Source organism: Cryptomeria japonica, chromosome 3 (genome assembly GCF_030272615.1).
Source record: "Cryptomeria japonica chromosome 3, Sugi_1.0, whole genome shotgun sequence".
In the NCBI taxonomy this organism is placed as follows: domain Eukaryota; kingdom Viridiplantae; phylum Streptophyta; class Pinopsida; order Cupressales; family Cupressaceae; genus Cryptomeria; species Cryptomeria japonica.
This window is the reverse complement of record NC_081407.1, coordinates 495,072,261-495,097,127: the sequence shown is the minus strand read 5'-3', so window position 1 is coordinate 495,097,127 and position 24,867 is coordinate 495,072,261.

Here is a 24,867-nt window from a genome sequence, read left to right as displayed (position 1 = left end):
TCAAATTAGTTAACAAACCAATCAACTCAATTCACTGATCAATCTATTCAGTCATCTGATCAATCAATCCAGTTGACTCATCACTCAAATGATTTCAACTCCCAATTAGTTTTGTCTCAAGCAATCTCGACCCTCGATCAATTCTATTTCAAAATGCATCTCAACCATCCATTTCTCTCATCTAGAATCTATAAATTGAACTCAATTCTCCCAATTTTCTTAATCACAAAATTCAAATCTTTGTGAGATTTTGCATGTAGATAATTGCAACACTGAGAGCCACCATTACACAAAGAAGAGAAGAACAATGGAAGCTACATTGCAAATATGGGGTTTTAGTTAGATTTGATTAATCATCTCATTTGCATGCTTTTGTTAATTTGCATTTAAGATTAGTTAATTAGTTGGGATTTTTGTGATTTCCCTTACTCTAATTAGCATTAATTTGATGATTTTTGATGTGAAAGCAATGGTGAATGCAACTTGATGATGTACATAGCTTAATCCAATTATTATGAATGTACGCTAATGATGATTTTATCAATGTTTTTCAAATGTGTCCAAATATCCTTTTTATTTCCTTGACTTAACTAAATAGAGAAGAATTGTTAGTAAATGATGAATGAAGGATAAGGAACAATTACATGTGAAGATATGAGAAAATAATGATGGAATTAGATTTTAAAGGAGATGATAATCATAGATTACCTTGTTTATTTAGTAAAACTAGATTATCTAGCTTAGGTGTTGATCTTTGTGTCATACTTCCATATCCCAGGCCTTGATTTCTTGGATTTTTTGAAGGTAATAAATATTGGTTCTATGAATCCTTCACATGTAATCCATAAAAACCATATAAAGTCTTGAGAAAAGCATAAAAACTATATAAAGTCCTGAAAAAACCCTAAAAATCGAATACAGTCCTAAAAAAATGATGGAGAAAAGTTCTAGATTCAATCGTGACATGTTAGAATAAGACCAACAAACTTTTCCTAATCATATGCTAACATGCTAGGATTGGATCCAAAACTAGTGCTCCATCATTTTTTCAGGACTGTATTCACTTTTTAGGGTATTTTTAGGATTTATATGGTTTCATTGTTTTTTCAGGACTTTATAAGGTTTTTATGGATTACTTGTGAAGGAATCATAGAACCAATATTATCTTAAAAAAATCCATGAAATTAAGGCCTGGGATATGGAAGTGTGACACAAAGATCAACAACAAAGACAAGATACCCCGCTTATCATTTAATGGCATTTGTAAGTTGTGTTTATTATTAGTGTTGCATTAAGTTGCATTCATTATTAGTCAAATTACATTCCACTATCATATAGATCAACACAATAAATCATTTTCTCATAATTTTATCTATAACCACATTTAATCATTAGGTTCACATAGATCATATCATTGTAACATTTACATCATAGCAATGCATAAGTAAGCAAAAATAAAATCATTGCAAATGCATCATAAAAAAATATAAAGCATCATAGAATACACTGCATAATAGAATTACATATCACATTAAGCACATAAAACATGCATATAGAAACACTATCAAACTACATCACAAAAGGCTTGAAGGCTCAAAAAAAGACTAAGAAGTGTCTCAATTGATGTTGCCCCTATCAGGAGCCTATCCAAGTGTCTTTCCTCTTGATCCAACCCGAAGATGACTCAGTGGTGGATGAGGTGGTCCCATGACACCCCCACTGCTTGTTTCTCAAGTCGTCAATCTTCCTGACCTGTTCTGAGACCTACAAGAGTTGTAACTCTGCACATGTTGACCCTCAAGAACAACCTCCTCATAATGTTGGCGCAAATAAAGAGACTCCTATACTAGATGAATATCTATCATAACATGAGCATGTACTAGAACCAAAAGAAACATGTTGATCAAGTGCATCATGGGCTAACTGAGCTCAATGAACAACATCATCTCGCTCAGTGTGAAAGAGATCTCACTCTTCTATAGCTAAATCTCATGTAATTTGTAGGCCATCTCTCTCAGCTATCAGTGCATCCCACTCAAAAATCTAAGCCTCCTGCTCTTGGTGGAATAAGGCTTGATCATCCCTCCTATTCTGCCACACCCTAACCAACACATCTTGTAGGACCTATATCTAATCCCTCATAATTTGTATCTCATCATCATCCTAACCCGCCACCACTTGTCTAGCGAGTGCATCCTTAAGCTTTGGCATGTTAGTATCATTATAGCTATCATCACCCTTTGTGCTGGATGATCTCGATGTGGAATAATCACTCCCACTCTCCAAATTGGTGTCTCCACCGATGTCCACCTCCTCATCCCCCTAACCCTTCTCCTCTCCTCCTACAACAATTGTTGCCACTACACCTGCACCATTCCTATCATCCCTTCTTTGTCACCTCCATCACCTAGTTATCCGTGATGTGATTGAAATGGTTATATTTATCAATGTAATATGTCAACCCATCAGACATCGTACTGTGGAGTGGTACCTAGATCTGCAACCCAACAATCCAACCCCACTAAACTTGTCATAAACTTTCAAAATCAGCAAAAGCAACATGAGCCTCTACGTAGGCCCCTCATTCTGACACCTCTCAAGCAATTTGAGAAAAATAAGCCATCACCTTTGGCACACCCTGTACCTCATCAAACTATCACAAAAATCAGCAAGGATGATGGATCTCAATGATACGTTGTGTCTCAACTATTTGACCTATTAGGTATCTCTATTGTCTACAAAATGGAAGATGTTGTGCATTATCTATCTAACTGAGGCAATCTAAATAAGGTCTCTAAACAAAGTGTTGCAACACATCTATAATATTTCTCCAATAAAGGGTATTGCCCATACCCCTATGTTTAATACCCTCAGTATACATATATGCACATGGCTCCTCTGCCTGCAACTATATATGCACAACTGGCCTAAAAATTTCTCTATTCTCCCAAGCCCAAACATGTAGGAACATGAGACCACAACTAATGGATTTTTACTTCATGTAAACAATAGTGTGTATCTGGTAATAGAGAATCACCAATAAATAGGGTCTCCAAGCATATACAATATTCCTACTCCAACAAAACCCAATTACCAGAGTAATTAATTGAATTCATAACATCAATAAAATCAAGAAAATAAGGCTAATAGAATCATTCAATCAAAACTCCCTATCACATTGATGCAAGTTTCCTCCATTACCCTTCTACTTCTCGTGATATGATGGCTCTTATTATTCTGTTTCTAACATACATAAGATTGACAAAGACCAATAAACTTTACCTAGTCATATGTTGACATGTCACGACTGGATCCAGAATTAGTGCTCCATCATTTTTTTAGGACAGTATTTTCTTTTTAGGGTTTTTTCAGGACTTTATATGGTTTTTAGGGTTTTTTTAGGACTTTTTATGGTTTTTTCAGAACTTTATATGGTTTTTATGGACTACATGTGAAGGAATCATAAAACCAATATTACCTTTAGAAAATCCAAGAAATCAAGGCCTGGGATATGGAAATGTGACACAAAGATCAATACCTAGGAGAGATACCCCAGTTATACTAAATATGCCTACTCCAACAACACCCAATTATACCAGAGTAATTACTGATGCAGAATCTTCTAGTAAGAGAAAATTATCAATGATTATATGTATACCATCACATGCAAATGTGGTCATAGAATCTAGCATAAAACTTGCTAAAGATTTAAGTGTACAACTCACACCCTCATCTCATATCAATGAGGTAATGGAAACTGGTATAGCACCATTGACTTAAAACCTCTCATCTAAGAGGTGAGTGACATATCAGTAACAAAAGAAGGATCAACAAGTCAGAGAAATAGTCTACTAATCATCAATACTGCTGAAACTTTACTCCCTCTCATCGAGATAATTGAAGAAACCTATGAAGAAGGATCAGACAGATACACATATGTTGAAACAGATTTTGATTCCCATGAATGCGAATGGGTGTCTCTCTATAGAAACAACACCTATGTAGTGAATAGGTTCTATGACCATCAACCACCTATTGATGATGGCATAATCTATGAAGACAAAGCAATATATCCCAATTCATGGAGACATCATTTTGATACCAGGATTTGCATGATATTGGTAGCACCTCATGATGATGAAAATAGAGATCTTTATCTCATGTATCGACACCTAATAGACTGGGGGTAGCAAGAACAACCACAACTAGATTAGTTTGAAAATGACAAGGCCATAACAGAGTTTCTGGGTGCACAAGACAGATTCCCATATGATGATCATAAATTTTTCTTTACAATAGATTCAAATAGAACATCATATTTTGGAGAGGCAAGCTCCTCTTCTACAAATGATGGAGAACATTGCATTAAGTATTATCATTGATGTCAAATCCCTTGGTCAAGATTAAGTCTAGATGTGTTATAGTGAGTAGGAGTATTTGATCTAGGTATGTTGTGTAGTTGGAGGTTTCCTGGTTTCACCGAATGTGTTTTTGTATCTTGGAAGATGTTTCTATGCACAATCTTTGGGTCCGAATTAGTCTTGAGATCAAGGCCTTAGACTGGATATTGAGGTTGTGTAGCTTGTAGATGCATTTTTGGTCTGACTTTGGTGATGTATGCAGAATGTTGATATGTTTGATGAGGAATGATGTGATATGGTCCACATCTCATTTCCTAACACCACCAGAATGTTTAGTGGAGACCTATTTTAGATCTATGTCTCATTCGACATTGATAATTATGATTTATAGAGAGTATTTATTGGAGTTTGATTTGATGATTTGGGATATGGATTTTTGTGTTGAAAACATGCAAGATTGAAAGGATCCAGTGATTATGTGAGTTTTTGTGTTATATATTTCTACTCGAAGCAGTTCCGACAGTGCAGACCGTGTTTTTCTTGTGGTGGATTCTCTTTGTCTTTCTTTCTTCTTCGGCAATGAGCCCATATGTGGTGAGCATATTTGCAGTGACCCTTTTAGGAAAATGATCCCACCATCAATGAGCACATTGGCAGTGAGCCACCCTTTGTAAAAATCACCTTAACCAGTGTTTAATTATTGAGAATTATCATTCTCTGTGGTTTTTCCCTTCTTGGGTTTTCCACATAAATTCTGGTGTTTCTTGTGTCTGATCTAATTCTTGCATGATTTTTCAAATTCTATTAACTCTATTTAAATATTTCGGATCTATGCATTAAGGTTAAAAGAAAAATTTATTGTAAACTAATTCACCCCCCTCTTAGTTGCCTAGATATTCAACAATTGGTATCAGAGTTATTGTTTCTTGATAGATCTTGACCATTTGAGGTAGATCCTGATCCGATGGCACACAAGCTATTCATTCCTATCTTTGAAGGATTTAATTATAGTTTTTGGAAAGTGAAGATGAGAGGTTATTTGGTTTCTCTGGGTTACAATACTTGGAAGGATGTGGAGACTAAGTATGTTCTATGAGCGAATGGTCTCAATGCTCTGGAAGAGATTCAATCTTATGAAGAAAATGAAAAGGCCAGATATGCTATTTTCAGTGCATTATCAAAAACCAAATTAACTAAAGTTATCTCTTTGAATACTGCTTATGAGGTTTGGCGGAAGTTGAAAGACATGTATGAAGTGAATGAAAGAGTCAAGCTGACAAAGAGGCTAATAGCTAAGAGAAGATATGAAAATCCAAGGATGGAAGAAGAAGACATCATGAGCCATTTTGAGAAAGTTGATACCGCAGTGAACGAGATCAAAGAACTTGGAGGTATTTTGAGTGATGAAGATGTGATTGACAGAATTTTGATGACATTACCAATAAGCTACAATGACAAGATCTCAACAATTGAAGAAGCTTATGATTCAAATAAATTCACCAGGGAGCAACTATTTGGTACCCTAACTGCATTTGAAGTAAGAAAATTTGGACAGGACAAAGACAAGTCAGAGACTGTATTCAAGGCATCTAAATATAGTCTGGATGATGAGGAAAGCCCAAAAGAGGTAGAAGCAAACTTTGTGAGAAATTTGAAGAAAGGCACTGGCAAATACAAAGGTATGTTACCCTTTAAATGTTTCAAATGTGGTAAGATTGGTCATATTGTAACTAGATTTCCAAAAAAAGGGAAATAGACAAAAGTTTAAGGTAAACAAGAGAAAGTTCAATAAGAAGGCATATTATGTTAAGGGTGATGCTGCTATGAATAAGACTATGAGGACGGTGATTGCTTGTGTTTGGTAGAAAAGGATGATCCTAAGTTTGATATGTCTAATATTGTTGCTAATGTATTTCATGCTAAAAGAGATAAGAATGAATGGTTGATTGATAGTGGATGTTCAAATCATATGACTAGAGACAAAAATAAATTCATAAAACTTGAAAGATATAATGGAGGTTTAGTTAGATTTGGAGATGATTAGATAGTATAAATTGTTGGTATTGGTTCAATTACTTTTGATAAAAAATATAACACTGACCATGTTTATTATTTGAAGGGTTTGCATCATAATCTCTTGAGTGTTGGATAGATGTGCAAAAATGGATACAATGTTGTTTTTTAGGACAATAGATGTGAACTCTAGAAGGATTCTAAAATGGTTATTGCAGATGGAAGGAGGACAAATGGAAATATGTACCAGTTGGAAGGATCTACAAAACATTGCTTTATATCACAACTTGATGACAACTAGCTATGGCATTGGAGGATGTGTCATATCAAATTTGATAACTTCGTACATATCAATTTGAGGAGTATAGTAAGAGATTTGCCTAGATTGACTAAACCAGAAAACATCTGCAGGGAATGTGAAATAGGAAAGCAGACCAAAACCACATTTAGAGGAAGGGAGTACTTGTCCACTAGATTATCAGATTTGGTTCACACAGATCTTTGTGGTCCTACTCGGACAAGAAGCCTACAAGGTGAGAGATATTTTATATGTTATTGATTGATGATTGTTATAGAATGATGGGTTGCATTTCTAAGGAAAAAATATGAAGCATTAGAAAAGTTCAAGATATTCAAGGCAAAACTTGAGAATGAAGTTGACAGGAAAATAAAGTGTTTAAGGGTCAACAGAAGAGGTGAATTCATCTCGAATAAGTTCAATGACTTCTGCATAAATAATGATATCAAAAGATAGTTACCTGCCCCCTAGACACCTTAGTAGAATGATGTAGTTGAAAGAATGAACCGGACAATACAAGAAGTAGCTAGAACCATGATAAAAGGAGAAAAGTTACCGGAAATCTATTAGAAAAAAGCAATTCATACAACAACATACATGATTAAGATAATTCTGTATAGGAGGAAGTATCGTCAAACATCTTATGAACTATGGTATGGAAGAACTCCAACAGTGAAATATTTCAAAGTTTTTGAAGCAAGTGCTATATTCAAAGAGATGAGGATAATATTGGAAAGTTCAACATCAGAGTAGATGAAGGCATATTCTTGGATTATTCGACAAACATAAAATAATATCAATGTTTCAACAAAATATTGAATAAAATTGTTGAAAGTGCAAATGTAAAAGTTGATGAGAATACTTCAAAGGAGTCAGAGATAGCAATAGGATATGACTCAAATGAATCTAGAGAAAAGGTAAGGAAGAAAGAAAGTAGGAGTGAAGAAAAGAATGATCAAGATGCTTTGGCATTTGCATCCAAGATTCCAAGGTATGTCAAGAAGAATCACTCAGAAGAACAAATCATTGGAGATAAGAGAAAAGGTGTTATCACAAGGAGCAAAGAAACACAAGAACACGTCTTGATATGTTTTCTATCCAAAAATGAGCCAAAGATAGTAAAAGAAGCTTGTAATTATCAAAACTGGATGAAGGCAATGAAAGAGGAACTAGATCAAATTGAGAAAAACCAGACATGGGAACTAGTCAGCAGACCAGAAGACAAGAATGTGAATGGCACTAAATCGGTATTTCGGAACAAGCTGGATGAAGATGGAAAGGTTGTAAGAAATAAAACAAAGTTGGTTTGCAAAGGATACACTCAAATTGAAGGAATTGACTTTGATGAGATTTATGCCCTAGTTGTAAGAATGGAGGCAATCTAGATGTTCTTGACATTTGCAACATCCAAGGACTTCAAAGCTTACCAGATGGATGTGAAATCAACATTTCTGAATGGAGACTTGAAAGAAGATGTTTACATTGAACAACTAGAAGGATTCAATTTGAAGGATTATCCAAACATTGTTTGTAGATTGAAAAAGGCTTTGTATGGGCTGAAACAAGCTCCTAGAGCTTGGCATGGAAGGTTAGACAAATATCTAATTAATCAAGGATTTCATAAGGGTTCAACAAACAGTAACTTGTACTTCAAGATATATTCAGGTAAAATTTTAATTATGGTAGTATATGTTGATGATGTAATCTTTGGAGGAAATGAAGATATGTGCAAAAGATTTTCTATTGAGATGAAGAAAGAATTTGAAATGTCCATGATTGGTGAGTTGAATTTTTTTCTTAAACTGCAAGTTAATCAGAATGATAAAGGATTTTTCATTTCTTAGTCTAAGTATGTCAAAGAACTATTGAAGAAGTTGGGTTGGAGAGTTCCAAACTGGTATGTACACCTATGGCTACCAGATGCAAGTTAACTAAAGATGATAAATCACCAAAGCTAGATGCAAGTCGGTACAGATCAATGATTGGAGGAGTATTATATATAACTACTACCAGACTAGATATCATGTATGTAGTATGTTTGGCAACAAGGTTTCATCAAGAACTAAAAAAATCACATGTTGTGGCAGTAAAGAGGATTTTCAGATATCTCAAAGGTACATAAGATTTTGGTTTGTGGTATCCAAGGAAGTCATATTTTAACCTCACAACTTACACAAATGCAGACTAGGCTCAAAGTGTTGATGATAGAAAAAGAAAAAGTGGAGGAGAATTCTTCCTTGCTCAGTCAAGCAAAAAGCAAGATTCTATGTCCTTATCTACGACAGAAGTAGAGTACATTACAACATCTTTCTATTGTACTCAGATCTTATGGATGAAGCAAACTTTGAAGGACATTGGTGTAAAATTTGATAACCCCATTCCAATCATGTGTGATAATACCAGTGCAATAATTATTTTAAAGAATCTGGTACAACATTCTAGAACAAAGCATATATCTATCTGTTGGCATATGATGAAGTGGTGATAGTGTATGTTGTCATTGATGTCAATAAGTGAACTGGTGTACCAGTATGAAGATTGGAAGTGTCTATAGTCAACCGGGATGGTGTGAACCTGTGTCGGGGTTCATAGTTAGGGTTCACTAAGTGTGACTACCGGTTGGTAGTCTCTATTCAGCTCTAAGGTTTCCAGTTTGGCTTATGCGGTGCAACCAATGGTGTTTTGTGAACAATAAGGATAAGGATCAAGATACCAGGTCAGTTATGTGCATGTGAAGGATTTCCTTGAGGATCTTGTGCATGAAGATCGAATGCATTGAATGCCTACCTCAGAAATGCATAATTTTCTAAGCTGTGTGTGATGGGCGCGTGATGGGTTATTGATTTCCTAATGCGGTGAAGATTGGGTGATGCAGAATGACTTGAGATCTGTTTTAGATTGTTTCAATCTATGCAATATGTTTGGATGGTCAGGATTGGACCACTTGTAATTGTAAACCTAAAATGTTTAGGGTTTAGGGTTTATGCTATCGACCTAATTATTGTCTATAAGGTTGATGATGCTTGTTATTGTTTGTGATGGAAAATGTTATGTTTGTGTCTGCATGTTGAGATACTTGTCAAACCAAAGTGTGGAATCTGAAGAGTGTGATTGCACAGGAGAGGAGGAGCAAGTAGTGTTGCTATCAGATCAGAGCTTTACCTGTTGACTTCTAACCATTTCAATAGAAGGAAAATCCCTTGACTAGGTAGCTTTAACAGGCTTCTTGCAAATCCTCTAACCAGGTGACTCAAGTTCATTGAGTTCTTTAAATCCTCTAGTGAGGTAACCTTTAACAGGATTTATAGCCATCCCTTAACTAGGTGATCCCTAACAGGATTGGTTCCTAATAGAACCTTATTGTAAACTCTTTAACTGGACTAGGCTCCTAACAGAGTAGACTTCAAAAGAGTTCAAAACAAGCTTGTGGGTATTCATCCCCACCGTGGTTTTTCCCATTTGGGTTTTCACATGAAAAATCTATGTTATGGGTTGTGAGTTTTCATGTGATGATTGAGTAGTTTTTTATTAAATTTGAATATGCATGTAGTGCTAAATAATTGTGGTATTATTGATGAAACTCATGCATGACTAAACTGGTAAAGTAGCTATCAAGATTTGAGATCTGTGGAATGATGTCTGAAGTATCTGTGCTTAACCGGTATAGCCATGGTTATGCTCAGTGGTGAAGACAACCAGTCTACTATGTTTTAATATGATAAAATGTTGTGAATTTTTTGTGTGTACTGATTCACCCCCCCTCTCAGTACCAGTCAGGAGCTTATTTATTCATCATTATTCATCAATTGGTATCAGAGCAACTCCAGGTCCTCGATGATATAAGCGCAACCACTTGAGGCAAAATATCCTTCTTTAATGATGAAGAGGGAAGGTCCTAAGTTCAATAGGGATAACTTCAAAATATGGAAGGAAAAAATGAAGATTTATATCAAGAGTTTGGGTTCTCAACACTGGAGCTATGTTCAGAATGCCTACGTAATCCCCACTGGCACTCTAACCAATGATCATAAAAGAGAGATTAAAGAAAATGGGCATGTCATGGAAGCCCTTATTAGCAGCCTATCCGATATTGAGTTCATTGATTTACAAGATAAGGACAATCCTAAGGATGTATGGGACACACTGGAAACCATTTATGGCGGTGATGAGCATGTCAAGTAGGCTAAGGAAGAAAGCCTCAGAGGAAAATTTGAAGACATGAGGATGGTTGAAGGTGAGACCATTCAACAATATGGCATACGGATCAAGACTGTGGTTGGAGATATCAAGAGCAATGGTGGAACAATTGATGATGCCACTATTGTCAATAAAGTTTCAAGATCATTGTTACCGGTCTATGCAATTAGGTTTCCGCTATTCAGGAGTTAAGGTCTATCGAGAAGACAAATGTATCTCTAGACTCTATCATTGTAAAGTTGACTACATATGAATTGAATAGATATGATGGTAGTGTTCAGAAGATAGAGTTAGCCTTTAGAGCGTCTGTTTCCTCCACACCAACCAGAAAAGAAAAAGAGGTCAGCACCAGTTATGAATCTAGGCAAACCAGAGACATGGATGATGAGGAGATTCTAATGGAGTTTGAATTTTTTCTTGCTAAGAGACTTCCAAAAGGCACTGAAAAATACAGAGGTAAGCTTCTTCTAAAATGTTTTTCTTGCAATAAGATAGGACATATAGCTATTAACTATCCTAACAATGATAATACGGATAAACTGGAAAGGTTTAGAAAGTATAAAGGAGGAGGTGGGAGAAATTGTCTTGTTGCAGTAGATGAAAGTGTTACTGATGAAGAATCTGAGGATAAAGAGAAGAAGGACATAGTGTTTGTAGCTATAAAGGAAGAGGTGTCTGATCAAAAAGCCCCTGTCTCTTGCATTGACAACTCTAATGAGTGGATCATTGATAGAGGGTGTTCTCACCACATGACCGGTGACCGGAGAAAGTTTTTGTCTCTGGAAGAATATGATGGAGGTGTTGTCCGGTTTGGCAACGATTCACCTTGCATGGCAAAAGGAAAAGGATCCATCTCACAAAATGGAAAGAGAAGTGCGGATGATGTCTACTGGGTGGAAGGCCTTAAGCACAACCTTTTGAGTGTTGCTTAGCTGAACGACAAAGGACTCATTCTAGAGTTCAAAGGTGGAGTCTGCAAAATAGTTGGAAAAAGTGGTGAACTTATTGCCACTAGTAAGCAGACTAGAGGAAACATGTTTTAGGTGAATGCCAAGATTAGTCAGTGCCTGATGGAAAAGTTTAATGACAGTTGGATGTGTCATAGGAGACTTTATCATGTGAATTTTGACAATATTGTAAAGGCTAGTAAAATCAAGGCAATAAGAGGATTGCCTTTGCTGAACAAACTAGAGAATGCTTTATGTAGAGAATGTCAACTTGGGAAGATGTCTTCCTCAAAATTCAAAGGTAAGTCTTTTTTAGCAGAGAACTTACTTGATCTAGTGTGCATCAATCTGTGTGGTCCGATGAAAACTAGAAGCATCTAGGGAGATTGGTATTTCATGATTCTTACTGATGACTACTCAAGAATGATTTGGGTCACATTCTTGAAAGACTGAGGCGTTCGGAAAGTTCAAAGCCTTCAGAGCATTGGTGGAGAAGGAGAGCAGTAGACAAATAAAATGCCTAAGAACTGATCAGGGAGGTGAATTCACTTTTGATGAGTTCAATAAGTACTATGAAGAGAATGACATCAAGAGACAGTTGTCTACCCCAAGGAAACCACAACATAATGGCATAGCATAAAAGAATAACAAGATCGTAGTTGAAGTGGCAAGAACTATGCTGATCCAAGGAAAGGTAGCTCACACTTTTTGGAGAGAAGCAGTGAGCACTGTAGTCTATACCATGAACCATGTACTCATTAAGAAAGGTAAAGACAAAACCCCTTATGAGTACTGGAATGGAAGAACTCCTAATGCGAGTTATTTTAAAGTGTTTGGCAGTAAGTACTATATCAGGAGAGGTGAGCATCTGAGAAAGTTTGATGCTAAATGTGATGGAGGAATATTTCTGGGATATTCCACTATAAGCAAAGCTCTCAAACGCTACAACAACAGGACTCAGAAAATTGTTGAGAGTATCAATGTCATGGTTGATGAATCCCCTTAGGAGTTTGAGGAAACCTGTAGCAAGCAAGTGGAAGATGAATCAGGTGTAGCCTTTTGGGAACTGGTTAAGAAGGAAACAAGTTGCAAACACCAAAAAGACCTTAGTTTTCCTATACCGGTAGAAGCTGCAGTAGGTGAAGAAGAAGATGGAGTGGAAGAAGAAGAGGAAAAGCAACCAAAACTAGCTAGGGTAATTCCTAGGTATGTGAAACTACATCATGATCCAGAGCATATCATAGGAGACAAAGATGCAGGGATACTCACAAGGAGAAAGGTGAAAGAAAAATCATGCATGATTTCAGAATTTGAGCCTAAGACCATTAGAGAGGCACTTACCGATGAAGACTAGATAAAGGCAATGGAAGAGGAACTGGACCAGATAGAAAAGAATGCAAAATGGTCCTTGGTACCCAAATCGGAACACAAGAATGTAATAGGTACCAAATGGGTCTTCAGGAATAAGCTAAATGAAGAAGGCATAGTGGTAAGGAACAAGGCAAGACTTGTATGCAATGGATATGCTTAGGAAGAAGGATAAAACTATGGAGAAACCTTTGCTCCAGTGGCTAGACTCAAAGGTGTACGAATGCTACTTGCATTTGTAGCATTCAAGGGATTCAAGGTATACCAGATGGATGTGAAGTATGCATTCCTGAATGGAATCCTATAAGAAGAAGTGTATATTGAGCAACCAGATGGGTTTGCTTTGTCAGAAGATAGTGAAATGGTGAGGTAGATTACACAAGGCCCTGTATGGATTGAAACAAGAACCAAGGGCATGGTATGAATGGTTACACTCTCATCTTGTGACGATAGAATTTCAGAGAACAAGAGAGGACAACACCATCTACCTGAAATCTGAAGGTGATCAGATTCTAATCTATGAAGTATTTGTAGATGACATAATATTCGGAGGAGATGATGAAATGAGCCATGCATTCACAAATGAAATGAAGAAAGAGTTTGAGATGTCTTTGATTGGAGAGATAAAGTTCTTCATTGATCTACAGATTTAGTAGATGAAGGAGGGTATCTTTATTACCCAGTCTAAGTATATCAAAGAGGTATTGAAGACCTTTGTCATGGAGGAGAGCAAACTGTTTGGAACACCGATGGTGATTGGCTGCAAACTGACAAAGGAGGATGATATAGTGTTGGTGGATGAGGAGTACCAGTCAATGATCGGTAAGCTGCACTATATGGAGCACAACAAACTAGATATTGCTCATGTAGTGGGCATAGTGGCCCCTTTTCAGAAGAGTCCAAGAAAATCCCACTTGGTAGCGGTAAAGAGGATTCTTAGATATCTGAAAGGGATAGTTGATTATGGATTGTGGTATCCATACAATGGCGACTTTGGTCTCAAAGTGTTTAATGATACAAATTGGGTAGGTAATATGGATGACTGGAAGAGTACAACCGGTGTAGCGTTCTTCCTTGGTGGAAGACTAGTCTCATGGACGAGCAAGAAGCATAGCTATATTTCCCAATCTACAGCTAAAGAAGAGTATGTGGCAGCATTTATGAACTACACTTAGGCAATTTGGATGAAGCATGTACTGAATGGATTCAAAGTGCCTATATATGAACCAGTGAGTATTTTTTGTGATAATACTAGTGCAATCAATATTTCCAAAATTCAGGTACTGCATGCTAGGAGAAAGCACATTGAGCTGAAGTATCATTTATTGAGAGAAAAGGTTCAGAATAAAGAGGTTGTATTAGAACATGTTTCCAGTAAGGAGAAGCTAGCAGACATATTCACTAAGCCCTTACCGAAGACTACATTTACCTATTTGAGAGGTGAATTAGGGGTTCTTCCCCTTCATGAAGTAAATTAAAAATGGGTGCTCTACATCAATCAGGTACTATAGTGACAAATATTATAGGATTGATGTGTTGAAGGATGCTACTCCATAGGGGGAGCAACATAGTGAAGCTTGGAAGCTTGTGCCTCCACTTTGGCATTGTTGTCAAAGGAGGAGAAGATATCTGATGATGAAGATATATGGGGGAGAAGATATATGGTAGAGTGCACACTGACCAGTCCAGATGGTGGTGGTGGTGGTGATCATTTGAAATTGAACCAGTATATGTTACTAAGAAATGATACATAGAGTATTGCCATAAATGCCAAAGGGGGAGATTGTTGGCATATGATGAAGCAGTGATAGTGTATGTTGTCATTGATGTCAATAAGTGAACTAGTGTACTAGTATGAAGACTAGAAGCAACCATAGTCAATCGGGATGGTGTGAACCGATGTCGGGGTTCGCAGTTAGGGTTCACTAAGTGTGACTACTGGTTGGTAGTCTCTGTTCATCTCTAGGGTTTCCAGTTTGGCTTATGCGGTGCAACCGATACTATTTTGTGAACAATAAGGATAAGGATTAGGATACCATGTTAGTTATGTGCATGTGAAGGATTTCCTTGAGGATCTTGCATGTGAAGATCGAATGCATTGAATTCCTACCTCGAGAATGCATGATTTTCTGAGCGGTGTGTGATGGGCTTGTGATGGGTTACTGATTTCCAGATGCTGTGAAGATTGGATGATGCAGAATGACTTGAGATCTGTTTTAGATTGTTTCACTCTATTCAATATATTTGGATGGTCAGGATTAGACCGCTTGTAATTGTAAACCTAAAATGTTTAGGGCTTAGGGTTTATTCTATCGACCTAATTATTGTCTATAACGTCGATGATGTTTTCTATTGTTTGTGTTGGAAAATGTTGTGTTTGTGTCCGTATGTTGAGATACTTGCCAAACCAGAGTGTGGAATCTACAAAGTGTGATTACAGAGGAGAGGAGCCGAAAAGGATCTTCCTTAGCAAGTAGTGCTGTTATCGGATCTGAGCTTTACCTGTTGACTTCTAACCATTTCAGTAGAAGGAAAATCCCTTGACCGGGTAGCTTTAACAGGCTTGTTGCAAATCTTCTAACCAGGTGACTCAAGTTCATTGAGTTCTTTAAATCCTCTAGCGAGGTAACCTTTAACAGGGTTTCAAACTTTAACAGGGTTTATAGCCATCCCTTAACCGGGTGATCCCTAACACGATCGGTTCCTAACATAACCTTATTGTAAAGTCTTTAACCAGACTAGGCTCCTAATAGAGAAAACTTCAAAAGAGTTCAAAACAAGCTTGTGGGTATTCATCCCCACCGTGGTTTTTCCCATTTGGGTTTCCATGTGAAAAATCTATGTTATGGGTTGTGAGCTTTCATGTGATGATTGAGTAGTTTTTGATTAAATTTGAATATGCATGTAGTGCTAAATGATTGTGGTATTATTGATGCAACTCATGCATGACTAAACTGGTGTATCGATCAGGACCTTAGTTGTTCATCATTATTCATCACTATCAGGTATCACTTTTTGAGAGAAAACGTTCTAGACAATGAGGTCAGACTTGAGTATGTGCCCACAAAAGAATATATTACAGACGTTTTTACTAAGGCATTGTGCAAAGATACTTTTGAGTATCTTTGACGGAAGTTAGGGGTATTACCCCCTACTAGTTTCAACTAATGTGCAGTTCAGGTGTGCATTGGTCTAGTGAGCAAAATGTATATTCTTTTCTAGGACTGATGCTGGTATGCTTCCTCTCAAGGGGAGCAGGAGTGTGTTTCTCAGGGGATGTTGTGTCCACCTTTGTTATTGTTATCAAAGGTAGAGAGAGATGGTTGTTGTTGTTGATGGATGTTGCCAACAATGACAAAGGGGGAGATTGTTAGCATTGCATTATGTGTTGTCATTGATGTCAAATCCCTTGGTCTGAATTAAGTCCTGATGTGTTATAGTGATCAAGAGTATTTGATCTAGGTATGTTGCATGGTTGGAGGTTTCCTGGTTTCATCGAATGTGTTTTGGTATCTTGGAAGATGTTTCTATGCATTATCTTTGGGTTTGGATCGGTCCAGAGCTCAAGGCCTTATACTGGATATTGAGGTTGTGTAGTGTGCGGATGCATTTTTGGTCTAGCTTTGGTAACGTATGTAGCATGTTGATATGTTTGATGAGGTGTTGAAGACATGTGATATTGAAAGGATCCAGTGATTGTGTGAGTTTTTGTGTTGTGGATTTATATCGGAAGCAGTTCCGGTAGTGCAAATCATGTTTTTCTTGTGGTGGATTCTCTTTGTCTTTCTTTCTTCTTCGACAGTGAGCATATTGGTTGTGAGCCTTTCAGGGCAGTGAACCCACCAACAATGAGCACATTGGAAATGAGCCACCCTTTGTAAAAACCACCTTAATTGATGTCACCTTAATTGGTGTTTAAATATTGATAATTAGCATTATCCATGGTTTTTCCCTTCTTGGGTTTTCCACGTAAATTCTAGTGTTTCTTGTGTCTGATTTGATTCTTGCGTGCATTTTCAGATTCTACTAACTCTGTTTAAATAATCTAGATTTGTATATTAAAGTTAAAAGAAAAATTTATTATCAATTGATTCACCCCCTGCTCAGTTGCCTAGATATTCAATAAAAAATACAAGCAAGAGTAGGCTAGATGATCTACCCATTGATCAAGAACAATCAACGCTACATGTTGAAAAGACAGAGGAAGTCAACATTAGAGATGCTGAAACCATAAACAAGATACACTTGGCTCAGTCTCTAAAATCAGAGGAAAAAGAAAAATTCATCCAATTCTTCAAGCATAAACCAATAAAATTTGCCTGGTCATATGCTAACATGCCAGGACTAGATCTAGAGCTTGTGCTCCATCATTTTTTCATGATTGTATTCACTTTTTAGGGTTTTTTTAGTAATTTATGTGGTTTTTATGGATTACATGTGAAGGAATCATAGAACCAACTAATTAGAGTAAGGAAAATCACAAAAATCCCAACTAATTAACAAATTTTAAACAAAAAATAATAAAAAACATACAAATGAGATAATCAAATCTAACTAAAACCCCTTATTTGTAATGTAGCTTCCATTGTTCTTCTCTTCTTTGCGTAATGTTGGCTCTCAGTGTTGCAATTATCAACCTGCAAAATGGCACAAATATTTGAAGTTCGTGATTAAGAAAATTTGGAGAATTGAGCTGAATTTGTAGATTCTGGATGAGAGAAATGAACGATTGAGATGCATTTTGAAATAGAATTGATCAACGATGGAGATTGCTTGAGATAAAACTAATTGAGAGTTGAAATCATTTTATTGATGATTCAATTGGATTGATTGATTAGATGAATGAATAAATTGATTAGTGAATTGAGTTGATTGGTTTGTTAACTAATTTGATTGATCTGTTCCAAAAAGTTGATTGAGAGTTGAAAAAGGTGATTGGGGAGTTAAGTGAGTTAACTGGTGAGTTAACATATTTGATTGCTCAGTTGACTAATTTGATTACTCAGCCAGATTGAAAGTTAGTACCAGTTAGAATTTCAACATGTGTTGTAGGAATTTGACATGAAATTTAAATTTCATTTTCATTTTATTTAAATTTTGATTTTCGAAAAGTGAAATGCACATGTAATTTATTGAAATTGGAATTTGGGATTTTGAATTTTGAATTAGCAAAGAATGAATTAGTTAATTAAATAATTAAGTGAAATTATTTAATTATTAAAAATTGAATTTAATTAAATAATAAATATTATTTAATTAAAGGAATTAAATTGCAATTAATTAACTAATAAATATCTAATCAATATAAGAAGAGGTTAAATGATTAATTGATTGGAGAAAAATTAGAATAATTAGCAATTTTGAAGAACTATGATGATTAAGTTAGTTTAGAAGAATATAATTGGATTAATTAAATAATTAAATAATTATTTAATCAATAAAGATGAATAATTAGAACATTATGGATGAGACATTTTTAGGTGTCTACTTTTGCCCCTCTTTGAGACAATGTTGGAACAACATTGTTTCAAAGAATTTTTTTAAAATTTCCTGCCCCATGATGCCCTGGTGACATTAGGGTGTAAATATGCCCCCTCAGAAAATTGGTGAAAAAATTATAGAATTGAGACCAATTTAATGATAGCCACAACGTTGTTTCAAAGAATTTTTAAAAAATTTCCTGCCCCATGATGCCCTAGTGACATTAGGGTGTAAATATGCCCCCTCAGAAAATTGGTCAAAAAATTATAGGATTGAGACCAATTTAACGATACCATGCTAGTGAGTAATAGTTTCCAGTTTCGGGCAATTTCGAGGTCATTTGGCTGACCTACAAGTGCTTCAAATTTCATGGGGACCACGACCGTTTTGGAGGAAAAATGCCTAATTTTGGGCTATAAATAGAAATTCCAACCCTCATTTGGCTCATTTGCATTCTTGTGAGTTCATAGTTTCCAGAGTGTTTTTTGAGCTTTCTTTGAGCGATTTGAGCACGATGTCCGACTTCAAGTGTGATAACACTTGTCCAAGTGGGTCCGATCTTACTAGCGTCCACCTGGGGCATGAGGCATGGTGAGTTTTTGAATAATTTTGTTCATTTTTTCTTATTTTCAAGCTATTCAAAATCTCCTCAGAGCTCAAATTTTATAAATTTCGCATTAGTAGTTCATTATTTTTGCATTCGTCTTTATGATTTCACATTAGTTTTTTCCATGTCACAATCGTATAAATGTGTCACATTGATTTTTTTAATGGATTTTTTTAGGACAATTTGATTTTTTAGGATATTTTTAGGACTTTTTCTGACTTTTAGGGATTTTTTTAGCTATGCCCTCAATATGCAAACTTGATATGATATTATGGTCTACACAATGCAATTGGAAATAATGATTTAACATGAGATTTTGCTATGCAATATGCAAGATGAAATGCATTCTTATTTTGAACAAGAGCAGCTGTATGTTCTTATCATGTTGTAATACACCGATTGAATTAAGGGTGCAAAACATTTCAAAAATAAGGGTTCTTTCCATTCTTAATAATCCTTGGACTACCCAAATTAACCCACAAAATGACTATGATTTGTAAAAGGAGATGTGGAAAACTTCTCCATTGATTCTTGAAACTTTTGGCCTTCCATTGCCTATGTGTGTGCAATTGGGTTTATTCCGACTCTTGTGATTATTGGAGACCCTTAGAATCCTACATGACTAGCTACATGAGTTATCCTAACTTCAAAATCATCCTGGATAGAGCCTCCCTATAGCCTAGATGAGTTTGTCACTGTAATCTCTCAAATATTTCTCCATTTGCCAATGGGAGAACATAGCCTTGATGGAGTTACTTGAATGTTCCCATAGCCAAGCTCTTTATGCACTTTTTTGCATAATATGTCTTTTATTTTCTTTTTTCTTTTTCCTTGATCTTTTGATATGTCAAGAACAAATCTTTTTTCTTTTATTCTTGCATTGGCTTGTAAGTAATGAAACTTACATTGGTATTGATAATTACAGTGGCAAAAGTAGAATTTTAGATTTTTCACTAGCCATATGATCAACTAAGCATCTTCAATGATTAATTTGTGAGATATAGCAATTGATAGATTTAGGTGAGAAGGCACAACAATGAACTTCTACCCAACCATAGACAAAACCTAACCAAAAGGTAATGTTGAAGATGAGTGGCCTTAGGCTTTAAAAACTTCATGAACAAATATCTAAGAAATGAGATCATCCTTGACCCACTCAGGTGCAAAAATGTGATCAACTAAGACAACCGCCTTGCTTTATGCAAATGTGATGCAATACCTAAGTAACTATATGCAATAAAAAATGCTATGATGATGCAACTTGCATGATTTGAAGAAAATGATATGCAATGTAATGAAAAATGAACTTGAACTACCCAGCCATTAGACATAATATCTTTTGAGATACATGTTGTTGATGGGATCAGGGAGTGGATCCCCTTCCATTGTTGTTAAATGATACACCCCATTACCAACGACCTTATTTATTACAAAAGGACCCAACTAGTTAGGTTCAAATTTACAGTAGTCATTCTCATTCTCCTAAATTTATTTGGTTTTCCTTGAGATCTAGGTTACCTACCTGAAAGAATCGTGGTCTTACCCTCTTGTTATAGCTTCCCTTTAATCTATTCTGATAACCCTGCAGGTGATTCAATGCACTCTGTCGCTTCTCATCTAGCATTTCTAACTCTTGTAGTCTTGCAACTCTATAATCCTCTTCTGATATAATATGCTTCAAGGAAACTCACAGAGAAGGAAACTCTACCTCAATAGGACAAATTTCTTTAGATCCATAGACCAAAGAGTACGGTGTAGGTCATGTAGGAGTGTGAATACCTATTCTATAAGACCAAAGTGTTGGGTTTAACTAAAGGTGCCAATCTTGTCTAGTTTGATTCACAACTTTCTTTAAAATTTTCAAGATGGTTTTGTTTGCTTCCTCTACTTGACCATTACTTTGGGGATAGTAGGGGTTGAAAAATGATATTGGATCCAAAATTGGTCACAAAACGCACACACCTCTTGATTTTTAAATGGGTGCCCATTATCAGTAACTATGCAGATTGGGACTCCATATCGACATATGATGTAATTGAGAATGAATTTTTCTATATTTTTACTAGTGGTAGAAGTGAGAGGGATTGCCTTGACCCACTTGGTGAAATACTCGGTAGCTATCAGAATAAACTTATGCCTATTAGAGGAGGTAGGTTTGATCTTCCCTACAAGGTCCAGACCCCATTATGAAAAATACTCATGGTGATGTGATTGGTTGGAAATCTTGAGCAGGTGCATGAATCAAATCTCTATGTATTTGACATTGTCTGCATTTTTGCACATATTTTTAGGCATCTTTTTCCATGGTTGGCTAATAATGTCCAGTCCTCAATAGTTTCTTTACCAATTCAGGGACACTAGAATGGGTGCCATAGATTGCATTGTATACCTCTTTCAAGGATAATTGCACTTCTTCCAAATTCAGAGATTGAAGAAGGGTTCCATCTAAACTCTTTTTGTACAATGTTTTGGTGATGAGTACATGTCTAGATGCCTGATGTTTGAGATTTCAAGAAAGATCAAGAGACATGTATTGGTCATGTAGTTATGCATATATTTCATTGTACTAAGGTGATTAAGGACCGACTATCATGCATACATATTTTGAAGAGGGGATCTCATATGTAGGTACCATTAATTGCTCCACCATGAACTCAATTTGTGTAACATTATTTGGCATGTCCAAAAGGGATCCTATAGTTATTATTACATCTGCTGCTTTATTTTGTAGTCTAGGAATTTTCTCAAAGGTTATAGGACTAAAATGCTACTTGAATTCTTCAACCATCTATTTTTAGGGCATCAACTTGTCATCCTTAGTAGAATAATCATCATTAACTTGATTAACTATGAGTTGTGAATCTCCATAGACATGTAATTCTGTAATTTTCCATTGTACAACAATGTGAAGTCCTATGATGAGGGCTTCATATTAAGCTATGTTATTGGTGCATGGGAAGTTGATTCTAAATGATTTTGGAATTGAATCACCCTAAGGAGTGACAAAGATAATTTTGGCACTTTCTCCATGGATAGTCTAGGAACCATAAAAGTATAACTTCCAGCTTGTGGATGTTGTTAGTGTGAATATAGACTCATTAGGAAAGTCTGCTAACAAAGGATGAGTTTCTTGTACAGTGGCTTCCTCCAACTAATCTACTATGATTTTTCCTTTTATTTCCTTTCTATCCATATAATCAATATCAAACTCACTTAAGAACATGACCCATTTGGTAGTATTCCTGTTAACACAACTCTTCTCAAATGATATTTAAGTGGGCCAAAGCATGCAATGAGTTGAATTTTATGACTAAGCATGTAGTTTCTAATCTTTTGAGATGCAAAGATCATAACCAAACATGCTCTCTCTATGGGAGTGTAATAGTTGGCTCTTTCTTTCTCTTGGTCATCATGTTGTGCCAAGAGTGCTCCTAGAAAATAATTTGTCACTAAGCTATACAATAGCAAAGGCTTTCCTAGTGTTGGAGGTACTAGAATTGGTGTTGTCAAAAGATATCTTTTAGTGCCTGAAATTGTTTGTGGCACTATTCTATCCATTTAAAGGTTACACCTTTCTTGAGAAGGTGTTGAAATTGTTGGCACTTATTTATCAATTGTGCTATAAAGCATCTAATAGATTGTAATCTCCCTTGTAAGCTTCTCAATTTTTTGAGTGTGGATGGTGGTGGAATTTCGAAAATGACTTTGAATTTTGCAAGATCTACCTCAATACCTCTATTAGAGACAATGAGGCCCAAGAGTTTTCCAACTGTTACACCAAAGACACACTTCTTTGGGTTTAGTCAAACATTATATTGTTCCAGTCTATCAAAGATATTTACAAGAACATCAAGTTAGTCTTCTCTAGTTCTGGATTTTCCTAACAATTCATCAACATAATCTTCTATTATAGAAACCAAACCACTCTCTGAAGAACCAACAAACTTGGTGCAGTCACCGGTTAGGAGGGATCTCCATGAGATCAATCTGGATCATTCAGCAAGAGTAAACACAACATCAACACAAGGATATGATGGATGAAATGTAGAACATAATGTATTATATCATGAAGATTTATTACAATCAACCAGTAATAGCGGGTTACAAAAACTGGCTCACTGTCCTGCTAAAACATGCTTAATTATAGAACAGGTCACAACCGGGACCTCAAATCTTCAGATATATCTTTTATGTTCTATATCTTAACTTATCCCTATTCTCATTCTCAATTATAATAATTTATATGAATCAAGGGGATCCGGTGACCCCAAAAAGGATCAAATGTCGAAGAACAAGACCTAACGTGTAAAAACAACAAGGTCAACCTCTGCTAAAGAAATTCCTCCAGAAAATCCAAATGATGAAGTGTAGATTAGAGAGAAGGTCAACCACATGCCAAAGAACATCGGCATCAACACTCAAGGATCCACAAACTATAGAAGGGATCTAGTAGATTCTGCTAGATTACAAATGCAAATAGATCCAGGCAATCAGTACTAGAAAATTGTCTCAAAAACCGGTAGCAATAACTTGCTTGAAAATTATCCTAATGCTCTGTGATTTGGGAATAAGTTAGATGATCATTTCCTCAAGAAAAATTCTAACTCCTTGAGTTCTAGTGAGCCAATGCCAGAAAATGCAGAATGAAATGCTGAAATTGCAAAACAAAAAGGAAATATTTTGGTTGATGCAAGATTGCCAAGAACTGGGGATGCTCCTGCATCAGACATCCGAGGTTGTTGAAAAATTGAGTCTCTCAATTTGTTGGGGTCAGAGGAAAACCAAGGTGGTATACCTCTATCTAATAAATCCAAGATGATCTTCAACTTGTCTTCCTTTCCACTTTACTAGATACTCCTTATATTGACTGCTCTGGGTACTAAGCCCAATCCTACTGTCCAAAATGTCTTCAATCTAATCTGGTTCCTTCCAGGGCAATTGTTTCTCCAAGTCTACAATACTGTCCTCACTGAATTCTTGTTCATGATACTGATGTAGGTCTGCAATGTTAAATATAGGTGAAATACTCAAACTATCCAGTAACTCCACTTCATATGCATTTCCAGAATTGAACTTTCTCAAGATCTTGCAAGGTCCAAACTTCCTCATCTACAACTTGTTATAAGTTCCAATCGAGAATATTTATTTTCTCAGATACTCTATCACTTCATCACCAACTTTAAATTCCTTATGTCTCCTCTTCTCATGTACTTTCTCCTTATACTTGTTATTCATGTTCTCCAAATGTTGCTTAATATGAATATGTAAGTGCTTTATGTGATCTGCAAATTCTTATGCTTCTTCAATTCTCTGGTTTTCACTACTAATATCTCTTAATTCTGATATACCTCTTGGGTGTGCTCAGTAACAATCTCAAAAGGTGTCCTTCCAATACTCTTGTTTACTAAATTATTGTAGGAAAACTCTGCTTGTGCAAGAATCAAATCCCAACTTCTGGTTTTGTCTCCAACTAAATATCTTAACAAATTTCCCAAGCTTTGGTTAACTACTTCTATCTGTCCATCAGTCAATGGGTTAAAAGTAGAACTGAATTTCAATTCTATCTTCATCTTCTTCGAATAAACTTAGTATCTC